Raw genomic sequence first — 12,651 nt, forward strand, 5'->3', positions numbered from 1 at the left:
TTATAACAATATCTCAGGGCCACTCGAGGAGTAATGAACTGGAAATGCGTGGCCACGCTCGGATGGCATCCAGAGTGGATAAATCCGGTCAATCAGTTATTCTCCAGATCGAGGAAACCACTCTCGATATGATCACTTGCAAGTACGACCTGGAAGACACCTTGCATTGAGTGGGAGATAGTAATAGGACAAGAGAATCGGTGACTCACACTTGTCGAGGACAAGTGGGAGATTGTTGGAATATGTGTCCTCCGACAATAATGCGATCACGACTGTTGATCATGATGATCACATGTTTAAGTCTCATTATATAGAATACAATTGGGAAGTAATATTGTTACTGTCAACTGGTCAACATATATCGGTAATGATTGGCTGACTAGAGTTTGACATTACTGTCGTGTGACGGTGGTGATCAGTTGACCCCCTAGGTCATACCTAAAGGGCAATACTCTTAATTGATTATTTAATTAATCGTATAACGTTACGAGTTAATTAAATTACTTGAAAATTGACGGACGATTTTGGAAGTATAATTTACGTATCAAATTGAAATGTGATTAAATGAGATACGGTCTGAGTAATTGAATTGTATCATTACTCGGATGAAATAATTGTTTAGTGTAACAATTAAATTTGAATGAATTATTATAAATACAAACTGTTGTGATTTATAAATTGGTAAAATATTTCGGCACATGTAATTATGAAATTACCAAATCAATTTTTGTATATGACGTATTTTTACTAATACGTTGATTTTAATATGTTAAAAATACATAACATATTATGTGACATATGACATGTTACATATTAACAAATTGACAAAAATAATATGGACTCTATATTATCCATTGTACCGAAATTAAGGGGTAGTGGAAGCTAATATTGTGTTTGTTTAATTATTATAAGAACACAATGATTACCTACTTTCCTAGCCATGCAACCCTAATATTCTTGTGAAGACAAATGTGTTCATGCATTGGCTCCCCTAAAAGCCCCCCATTCCACCCGGTTTTTGATGAGAAAACCATCATTGTTTTTTCATCTAATTTTACCTATTATTACACTAAAATGTGTTAGTGAATATTCATTCAATTGATCATCCAAAATATAAGTTCTAGTGAGAAGAAAAATCCTCTCTTCTTCTCTCATAAAAACCGAAATATTCAAGGGTTAAATAATTTTTTTGGTTCAATTTTCTCCTTAGATTAATATTATACTAGTACTTAAAATATTAATTAGATTAAGTGTTAAGCCTTGGGTATAAAGCTTGGGGAGAGATCTTATACTTAGATCTTATTCATCCATAAAGGAAAGCTCAAGATCAAAAGAGAAAGGTGATCTCTTTTGTGCCCTAATAACCGAAATCACCAATGTAAGGACATGATTTCTCCTCTATTTTATTATTGTTTGCATGCATAAAATCCGTTTTAATTTTATGACAAATTTATCTAGACATATATGAGTATGTTAACATGTATATGAATCTACATTTCCTTCACTATGATGTGTATAAACGTTTGTGTGAGGTTCTGACCTCACGATAAGTGGTATGGTGTGATAGTCATAAGGTTGTTATTTAAATGTTCTGTAATATATGTTGGATACGGTAACCTAATGGAATGATGTTCAAAAGTGATAGTTTGGGTGATCTGGCATGGCTAGTTATACTTGTATGTGTATTCCTGATATATGTTTATTCCGTAAAAAGGTATGGATGATATCCATGAGATTCTTGTCTGTTTATTCCATATAATATGTTGTGTTATAATCTAGTAAAGCAGTTTTGAGTAAGTTTTCTTGTCCGGAAAGTTATGCTGAGTCAGTGTTTATGGGAATTGTATGTGGTTGTGATGTCTATCGATGTGGTTGTTGTGCCTCGGGTGGTGATCCGGGCACGATACTTCGTGTTGTGATGCGGGTATTTTCGCGTTGCGGTGCGGCTGTTGGTGTCGTTGTTGCGATGCCGTCACCGGTTGTGGTGGAGTAGGCGGGATGAATACGATTCAAGTTTCAAAAGTACATACTAGTTATACATAGATTGTTGTTTTGTTTGATGTTGCTTCATGTGAGTTTCGGGTTGTACAGATAGACGGTTGTTTTGTTTATTGATGTTTCTTACCAGTTTCAGCTTGGGCGTGAGGGTAGAGTATGATATAGAAGAGAGTTGTGTATGTTTTCGTTGTTGTCATGGTATAGTGATATCCTGTTGATGGGACATAGTTGCGAGAGGTTGTTGGAGTACTTGTGATATTCTTTTAGAGGAGGCATTGGTTGACCTAGTAATGGCGAGTGATTCGTGGAACATGTGTTGTACAGATATGAAAGCTGCAGGTGGTCCAAAATCGTTTGTTGAGACAATGAGTATAGGGTGTTGGACATTAGTATCATGGTAAGTTGTGGATGAATTTGTGGTAAAAAAAGGGAGAACTTGAGAATCTAGTGTGAGTGTGTGTAATAATTGTGGATCGTGAGTTTTGAGTATGGAGATAGGTGCATGTATAGAGGACTATGTCATTTTGTCGGTAATAGGGAATAGTTGAAGTTTTGGTTAAGATAAAGATTTTGTGGTATAGGTTAGGGGTGTGCCGAGTGAATTGAGGTATGAGAACTGTTAAGTAAGAGAGCCTTAGATATAGGAATGATGAGTGTTCAAATTATAGGCAGCTATCTTTGACATGTGGTGGTGATGAGGATTATGAGAAGATATAGCTAAGGATTTAGTATTAGTGAGTTACGAGGACGTAACATTTGTCTTAAGAGGAGTAGGATGCGATAAAAGAGAGTTTCATGGTTGTGCATTTTGTATTATAATTGGAAGTAGAGTGTTGGTGTAGCATAAAGGATGGATCTTTCTTGTGGTTGATATTGTTAAAAGGTCATGGTCGTGCTGGTAGTAGTTCGATGCTTAGGAATGGGAGAATATTTCGATAGTGTTGACCGTTGGATGATGATGTTTATGCGTTTGATGGAGTTGACAGTTGGATGGTGATGTTATGAGCGTGAGTAAACTTCGAGGACGAAGTTCCTTTTAAGGGTGGTAGATTGTAACATTCCGTTTGATGTTATGAGTGTCTTGACGTCGTATTTTTTCAAGTGGATAATATGTTACGGAGCTAGCAACGTTTGTGGATAGTAGTTGGTAGTGTTTGGAGTTGGTGTCCAGAGAGACTATGATGTAGTTGATACGATATCGTGAGCCATGTTGTGGGGGTAGGCATAGTTGGTGGAGTTGGTGTTAAGAGTTCATGTTTTATAGGTTGGGGTTGTGTTTTGAGTTTGTAGTTGCGTTTTTGTGTCTTAATAGAGTTAGTATGTTTGTTTTTATGTATGGGTTGAACTTCGGGGACAAAGTTCCTTTTAAGGAGGGAAGACTGTAATACTACGGTTTTCTATGTCTATGGGTACTCTATCGAGTGGGGCTTACTCTGTCGAGTAAGTATGTTTTTACGCAAAACAGTAATCTGCCTGATGGATACTCGATCGAGTACGTGTGGCACTCGATCGAGTATGTCATTTAATCGATCGAGTAAGTGTGTTTTACGGGTGTTTTTGACGGGTTTTGTTAATAATACGGGATTAGTATATAAAGCCTCCGTCATCTTTCTTAATCTCTTTTTTCATCCTAAAAACCCCTTTTGAGAAGAAAAGAAGTTACGTAAGTGTGTTCCTCGCATTGTTAACAAATCCTCAAGGCTAGGAGTGTCGGATCATCTTGTTCTTTACGCCGTTGTAATCCTTGTGTCGAGGGTAAGCTTTTTATATAATTTTTATAATATTTTGTTAAAGTTGGTTGAAACCCTAATTGGGTAATTTGGGGGTTTTGGGGAGTATGGTTGATATTAGATTGTGTTTGTATGATTGTGTGTTTATAGGAGATGATTTCGTTGAAGAATGATTGTGATTAGCTGATTGTGACGATCTTGGTGATTGCTTTCCAGGTAGGGTTTTCCCTACTAAGTATTAATTACATAAGTGTGGTTGGTGATTACTGTTGTTGTTGTATATCGTATTGGCATTGGATTCTGATTTGGTGATTGTTGGTAGTGTTGTATAATTATTGCTGTGTAACTGTCTGTGATCTTCGGGGCGCGTCCCTGGCTGAGTGGGGTCACTTGTGGGAGTGGCTTCATGCCCTTGGTTCGCCCTCTGTGAAACCCGCCACAGGAGGGGATGTACACATTAAGGAAACTTGGGTTTATCGCTCAGTGGTGATGAGCGGGGATTTGGTGGGTACGGCTGCGGTCCCCCACTGGCGGTGTGGAGTACTTGTTGCGATGGGTACTCTGGCAGGGCTACAAAATTTAGTGTGTAGTCAGTTCTGTGGAGATTGGAGATGGAGACTGGAGATTTGTTTGAGTTGTTTGTGATATTGTTCCTTTATGGTTTTTGTTTTGTGTAATCAGTACTGACCCCGTTTAAATGTTTTAAAAACTGTGGTGATCCATTCGGCGGTGGTGAGCAGTTATTGAACAGGTATGAGACGATGCGCATGGGATAGCTGGGATGAGTCATCACGTAGCAGTTTTAGAAGTCTTCCGCTGTGTCGAACATTTTGGTAGTTGTTTAATAGTTGAGAGTTTTGAGAACATTGTATTTCCTTTTAAAAGTTTTGGAGTTTGGCTTGTATCACTTAAACTTTATTATCTTTTAAATCCGTTTCGTTATTGTTTATTTGAGTATCATTGCCTCGGGTAACCGAGATGGTGACGTTTTCATACCTTATGTGGTCCTGGTAAGCCACTTGGAGTATGGGGGTGTCACAACAATATGCTCTTTCTCTGTAGCCTTCTCTTCATTCTTCTTCTTTGAAACTTCATTGGTGGTGGGTTCTTCTTCCTTAGAGTTCTCCACAACTCTTTGCTTGTCACTAGCATCCACAATATCTCCATCAATTGGCTTCTTCGGCCCTTCATACCTTGTACCACTCCTCAAATGTATGGCACTAACGGACTCATGTCTTGGGGGATTACTTTGAGGTGGTAATTGCCCCTTTTGTCTTTGAGAGCTAGAAGATGTTAATTGAGACATTTGGGTTTCCATCATTTTGGTGTGGGCTAGGATGTTGTTGATGGTGATATATTTCGCATGGCTATCTTTTTGCATTTGGGTGAAAAATTCTTGTTGGTTCTTTTGCATTTGGAGGACCGCTTTTTGAACATCAAAGCTTTGGTCATTGGATTGATTGTAAGAAAGTTGATTTTGATAACCTTGGCTTTGGTTGTAAAAGGGTCTTTGAGCTTGATTTCTCATTGGAGGTGGGGTGTATGTTGGTTGAGGGTTTTGAACATTTTGGCTTTTGTATGAAAGATTTGGATGGAATTTGGTATTCTCATTGTAATAGTTGGAATAAGGGGTGCCACTCTTTAATGCTTGGAAAGCATTCACTTGTTCACTTGTTCCCCGATATTCACTTTGGTCATGTCCCAAAGTTCCACAACTCTCACATACTCCACTTGGAATTGAGGGTGATGCCACCATAGCATTAACATGTTGTTTGGGTGATTTGGAAGCTTCATCAAGCTTAGCCATGGCCTTCTCAAACTTCAAATTGATGGTGTCAATATGAGCACTTAGTTGAGCACCCAATTATTTGATGGAATCTACCTCATGTTTTCCTCCTCTAGTGGCCTTTCAAGACTTACTATATTGAGAATTATGCACCGCCATCTCTTCGATTTTGGCCCATGTTTGATTGTCATCAAGTTCGGTAAACATTCCATTGGATCCCATATTGAGAATATTGCGGGAGTCTTCATATAAATCATTCCAAAATTGTTGCACAAGGAACCACTCGCTAAGTCCATGGTGTGGACAAGAACGATAAGTGTCCTTAAATCTCTCCCATGCTTCATATAATGATTCCTCATCTCTTTGCTTGAACCCGGTGATTTGGGCTCTCAACATGTTAGTCTTCTACGGAGGATAGAATTTCTTGTAGAAAGCAAGTGCCAACTTCTTCCATGAGTCAATACCAAGGGTAGCCTTGTCTAGGCTCTTCAACCATTGCTTTGCGGTACCGATCAAAGAAAAAGGAAATAATACCCATCGGATTTGATCTTGAGTAACTCCGGTTTGATAAATCGCATCACAATACTCACAAAAAGTCTCCATATGTGAGTGAGGGTCTTCACTAGGCATCCCTCCAAATTGACTTCTCTCAACTAATTGTATAAATGCGGATTTGGCAATGAAATTACCGGTTAAATGTGGTGGTGTAGGAGTGATGAAAATTTAGGCATTGTGGGTTGATTTTGTGGTGGATTTTGTATTGGTTTGTCCTCTCCTTCTCTTGCAAAAGGGTTGGTAAACTCAATGTTATTTGGTTGAATGTCCACAATCTCTCCAATACCTACAACTCTTGAGGTTCCTCTAGCAATTCTTCATTTGTTGGTTAAGGTCCTTTCAATTTCAAGATCAATAGGTAATGAATTACCTTGTGATCTCCTAGTCATGCAAAATATCAAAGAACTCGAAAACAATTAGAACAACCTTGAGGAGATTGACTTCCCCAAGGTAAAGAAAGACACAATTAAAAACAATTAATGAAAATCAAATCAATTTAACACCGTCCCCAGCAACGGCGCCATTTTTGGTCCGGTTAAAATTCGTCGTCAAAAGCTACCAACCAAAACAATATTTATAACTTTACAAACTACTCTTACTAAAGAGGTAAGTAAAGGTCGGATCCCAAGGGACGGGTATTGATGTAGGATTCTCAATTGCAAATAGCTATGTCTAAGGGTGTCACAATTTGGGTTGAGGTAGGAGATAAACTAAACTAATCAACAAGATGAATAAAAACAAAGTAAAGCAAATAGAGGGGTTGTAAACAATTGATTAAAGGCACTAGGGTATCATGGGTTCATAGGGGATTAATGGGAGTTGATCATACAAACATGTTTTCAACTAGATGCAAGCACTTATTGTTGTGATGGGATCGAGTTAGTGTATATCTAACAATCCCTAAGAAGGTTTGGGTCCCGAAGCCGAATCGATTAGATTGTACAACACCTACAAGTCGACTTAATCCTTCCTATCCAACTATATGCATGGTCTAATGAGGCTCGAGTTGGTGTATACCCTTACAAGCCTTCTTGAAGAGATAGGTGATGGATAAAAAAATGCAAGGATTCATAGGCTCGCATTTCATCAAACATAACATGTGCATAAGTTGAAATCACAACAAGCAAGCAAATTAATTATGAAAACAAATTAGATTAAGTATAGATCAATCCCCATGTTTGTTTCCCCTAATTCCCCATTAACCCTAGCAAAGGAAACTACTCACTCATGATCAAGTTTAGCATGCTAATAAGGTTGTCAATCATACTAACAAAGCAAAACATGATGGATAAATGAAAGTGATTAACAATAACTAAACAAGATTAAGAAAGAATTATACCTATGAAGATGATTCCAAATAATAAAGCAAAGAATAATAGAAGTACTTGATGATTGATGGAAGGTTGTCAATCCTACAAATAAACCCAAATAATCTTCTAATTACATAAAATATAGGAAGAACAATAGAGAAATTAAGGAAAGATTAAGATGTGATTAATATTGAGAAATGTATTACAACTAAATTAAGACTAATTAAGAGATGGTTAAGAGATAATTAAGAGGTGATTAAGTGATGATCAATAAGTGATGCTAATCTAGGTAGTACAAAGGGGTTTTGATACTAAAGATTAGGTACAAGGATTAGGGTTACTAAGGGCTTAAATGATTAAAAAGACCCTAAGAAAAGTTGAGGAAATGCTACTCCCGAGGCAAATGAGCGGATCCTCTTGGTAGTCCTGCCACGGTCCGCTCGTCCTGTGCTGTGGCACGGGCTCTTCTGCCTTGTGATCCGCTCGGATCCTGGGGAAGACGCTTGGCTCATGGCGCTGCAGAACGCTCGGATCCTAGTGCTTTGAGCCGCTCGGATCGTGCTTGATCCGCTCGGTTTCCTGGATAAAGTGCTTCTCTTCTTTTGCTCCTTAACAATCCGCAAGGATCATGTCGAGGGTGTAAGGATCCTTTCATCATTGCCCATTTCACTTTATTATCTACTTAGGCCTCTAGTGTTGGTCTTCTCTTTGATGCTTGGTTATAAGGTGCGATCCATTTAGCTCCATTTCGCCTAATAAATGCAACGTTAGCAATCCTTTCCTACCAAGGAGACAAAACCTCAAAGAATATGCAAAATTGGAAACTAAAGATAGTAAATGACCCAAATAAGTGCTACAAAGCATAGGAATGAGGTTAATTCGGGTACTAAATGTGCTCAAATATGAGTCACATCAAAAGGCTCTTAGTTGTCTTCTCGGGGTTATAAGAAAAAATCGGTATTTTTTAACAAACTTCCGTACTAGCGTGACCTCCCGGTAAGACATTGTTTAGATTTTTTGCACATAGAGAAGAACGTTTGTGATAATATAATCAAAACTTTTTGAATATTATGGGTAGGACTAAAGACAACAAGGCAGCTAGGGATGATTTGGCAGAGATGAGCTGGCAGCTCAAAAAAAAGGAAATCGGACTTTTTTGCCACTAGCAGCTAATACTCTTTCAAGTAAGGAGGACATAGGGTTTTGTGAATGCTTGCATGGAATTAAAGTGGCATAGGGCTATTCGCCTAATATTAGAAGCCTTGTATCAGTGGAGGACCTAAAACTTACTGGATTAAAGTCACATGACTACCATACATTGATACAACAAATATTAGCCGTGGCCATTCGTTCTATTCTACCTAAAAAGGTTCCATATGCAATAACTATATTTTGCATCTTCTTCCAATCAATAAGTAGTAAAGTCATTGATCCAAATGAAGCGGATTCTTTGCAGGACCTCGTCGTCACCAGTCTTTGTCAGTTTGAAATGTATTTTCCTCCATCATTTTTCACTATCATGGTTTATTTCACTATGTAATTGGGAGAATATAAGAGTGATAATGATAATGCTTGTAATATAATCTCTAAGTATTGTTTAGCTCGTAGTATGATTCTTGTGTAGGATGTGTTGTGTATGTTGGAGTATGCCTTGTCTTGCCAAATGATCTTCAAATGCTCCTTATATAGCCCAAATCGTTGTAGTTAATGCTGAATATTCCTCCTTAATTGCTGTCTTGATTGCTGTCTTTATTGCGCATTAATGCATATTAATGCTCCTTCTTTATGACCAAATCTTCCTCTTTAATGACCATATTTATGTTGTAGAAATCTTATATATAATTATCCATGACTTGGTGAAATGTTGACCTTACACTTGAGCGTTGTCCTCTCCGGCCTGGTGCCTGTCTTCTTGTACCTTGATAGCCTGACGTCATGACACCCTGATGGCTTGACGTCCTGGCACCCTGATTGTCAGGCCAGGGTTGAACTTGATCCTGAAGATGATGCGGGAGTTTAGGCTCATCGACTAGTGCTAAACTTGGACTACCCTGACGAACCTGCCCTGATCGTGATGCCAGGGTAGAATTCTATCCTGTCAGTAGTGCGAAATTCCAGGCCCAAAAATTGCCCCTTATCTCCTTATTATCGCTGGGCCAGGCCAGAAATAAGGAGATAACCTTCTTTTTTCATCTTTGGATAAATTATCTAGAACAATTCAGCAAGCTTTACCATTAAGAAAATGGCTAGTTGCAGTAAATCCCAATCATTACCGCCTATAAATAATTTCTTCGCTTCATGCTTTATTATCCACCAAAACTTGATAAATTCCTCTAAAATTCTCCCAATCTTTCTTCGATCTTTATCTTCAAGCTTCGTCTATTTTTCCAACAATTACCAGAAAATGTAACCATGGTTGTAGAAAGAAAACAACCAGGGTTGTTATTGCTCCTGGCACAACTTTCGTCCCAAACCCTGAAAATATTTCTGAATCTTCCGGAAATCAACCCATCACAGTTGGAGATGCATACCCTGCTCTAGCTGTTGATAAGGTCACCATCTTCTACAAAAAAATGAGTTTAAGCCGATAAAGGCTCCCAACGAACAACACTCTTTCTCCAATCGTCTCAAACCTGAGTTTGAGAAAATTTTGAAGGATAACGGGATCATTACTGCTGATCCTGACATATGGATTCCTGAAAATTCTCCCATCTGGGTGGACTGGCTATATGTATTAGGGCCAACTTGGTTGGGCCTAACATGATGTATCTCAATTATGATGCATGCATTGGTGGTAAGTACCCTGCAACTTTTGCTTGTCCTGCACAAATTCTGTTATTACGAAGGAAAGCAGGAAATATTGAACAGGATATACCTTCTTTGGAGTTGACGATTAGCTGTCAAATAGTTATTATCCCTATGAAAGGGTAACTTCTTTCCTGACAATTCCTCTTATTGAGAGGTCCTGGCTATTATGCTGCGGAGTGGAATGCTTTCTTCGTTGTTCCAAGGCTGAAGGATCCTAAGCATGTTAGGCCTGCTTGGGTTTCAACTTCTACCAGAATTGTAAATTTCGGCATAGCAGACTTGAATGTCGGGCTTTGCCAAAGTCAATGAGGAGGATTCCCAGGGTAGAGGTGGTCTTGGGACTAAGGCTGATAAGCTAATTGTCCTGACTGATGCCCCAGCTGTTCCTGCTCGGTATATTCAGCACGTTACCCTGAACGTCTGATTTAGTTATGTGGCCTGCGTACAGTTGACCTGACTTGTCTTTGCCCCACTATATGAATAAGTAATGTTTTCTTCTTGGTAAAGTGTATTCACGGAGTGTGTGTGAGTTAATGTTCATTTGCTGCCACGAGGCAGGGTAAGACAAGGATTATATTGGAAAAGTATCTTGATCCGATGAAGGCTAATATGTTTCGTGAGAAAGAGGAATTAAGGTGCTCGGTCAGGCGAGGAATAATTTCTGATCGGTGTTAGTATCTAGCCCTGACAAGAGGGATGTCATTCGCAGAAACGTCAAGCAATGGTATTTTGTCCAACCAAGGAGAATGTCCTTGGTAGAATCATTAATCATTTTGTACATTTGCCCCGGAGGAATGTCCTTGTAAAGACAATTTTATATTTTGTTGGACCTAGTCAGGGAGATTATCCCTGATAGGATAGATATACATTTTGCTACCTTTGCCCCAGAGGGTAAGGGTTTTATTAATGATATAAAGATCGTCTTTCAGGCTTACTTTGTTTAATCCGGTCATTCTTTGTAAACCTATTAACCTGTTAAACCTGTCTTCTTTAAACCTGTTAACCTGTTTTCTTCAAACATGTTAACCTGTCTTCTTTAAACCTGTGAACTTTGTTAAGTTTCTGAATCTGTCCTGCGATTGAAGCCATCATATGTAATTAAACCATGTATGGTTTTTGCCATAAAGGTTGAAGGGGTGGGAAAACCGGCTTGTCAGGAGGGCATATGTCCCCTGCCTAGCTGGAGGGCTTGGTATTCAGCCTGTCAGGAGGGCTTTTAGACTAAGTGGTTGGGAGAGAACACCCTTGCACCTGTCTTGCTGCGTCCAGCCGGTTGTAATTATTGGCAGTAAACCCAGTCAGGCCAGGCAATTATTTCATGCTTGATTGGTCCTGACATTTACTGTATCTGGTGGTGGTTACCAACTCGTCAGGCACAATTAAGTGCAATAAATTTTTGTCTTTAAGGGGCTCATGTATAGTAGAGTAGCCCTCAATCCTGAATATTTATGCATATAAACATTTATCATGTATAATTGTTCAGGATTCAAGTAAAACAAATTTGGTTAGAACATCCAGCATGTGAAACGCAAACACGTAGGCAGGAAATAATGCACATTGTCACGTAGCATGTTCAGGAAAGGCACAACATAGCACACATTCAGATGATTAAGTTTGAAGTTTTTACCTAGAACAAGCAGGGCAGAAATTATCACAAGTATGATTGTGCTTTTAGGTGGATGACATTCCAAGATGTTGGAATCATATATCCTTGCAGTGTTTGTAGCATGTAAGGTTCTTCAATCTGTTGGGGTCAGGCTGATATTTGCTTCAAAGATATTCAAAACGTATCTACATGGATTCCAACAGGGATGGCTTCTTCATAACTATAAACCAATAAATAAAAAGTTTGGCCAGGCTGGCAAATGTGAGAGGGATAAACCGGCAGGGGTTTTTCTTTTCCTGGCTTGGCCAGTAAAATTGGAGACGATGATAAATATGGCTTCTAATCCTTGGATAATGTTGCCTCGTATTAAGGAGTTTTTTTTTACTTCCTCGTAGATGTTTATATTTCTTTCAGGGGCGGATTTGCGCTTTTTCTGTCGCATAGACTTCAAAGATGTGTAAATATTAAGCCAATAGTTTATAACATTAGCATATACTCCAATTGTATTAAAATGAGATCAAGAAAAGCCATATATATTTATATATATTATTTTTAGAAACTTACTAATTCAGGCCCGACAGAATTAGGGGAGTGAGATCTTATTAGGACATGCATGTGAGGGTACTCATACCTGATCTATTTCCATGCAGGATGATGCTACACATGTGCGCTTAACTGGGTATTGTAATTGTTAGGTGAGAAACTTACTTGACTCAGAAGGCTTTAAGGTTTCAAAATAACCATCCTGGGCTGATTTTTGTTCAGGTCAGAATCCAGCATGTCAGTTTTGGATGCCCCTGACTGGTTTTGGTAATTGGAACTCCAGTATTGCTTTAATCCGTTCAGGACTGACTATTA

At 38.7% G+C, this 12,651-nt stretch overlaps 1 non-coding gene across 1 annotated transcript; it reads left to right on the forward strand.

Annotated features, from left to right (window-relative positions):
- The first annotated feature begins 5,803 nt into the window (after positions 1–5,803).
- LOC141609628 (small nucleolar RNA R71) lies at positions 5,804–5,910 on the forward strand. The gene has a single exon (XR_012527552.1). It is a non-coding gene; the product is annotated as a small nucleolar RNA R71 (small nucleolar RNA).
- Positions 5,911–12,651: the final 6,741 nt, after the last annotated feature.

Source organism: Silene latifolia, chromosome 10 (assembly GCF_048544455.1).
Source record: "Silene latifolia isolate original U9 population chromosome 10, ASM4854445v1, whole genome shotgun sequence".
Lineage (NCBI taxonomy): Eukaryota > Viridiplantae > Streptophyta > Magnoliopsida > Caryophyllales > Caryophyllaceae > Silene > Silene latifolia.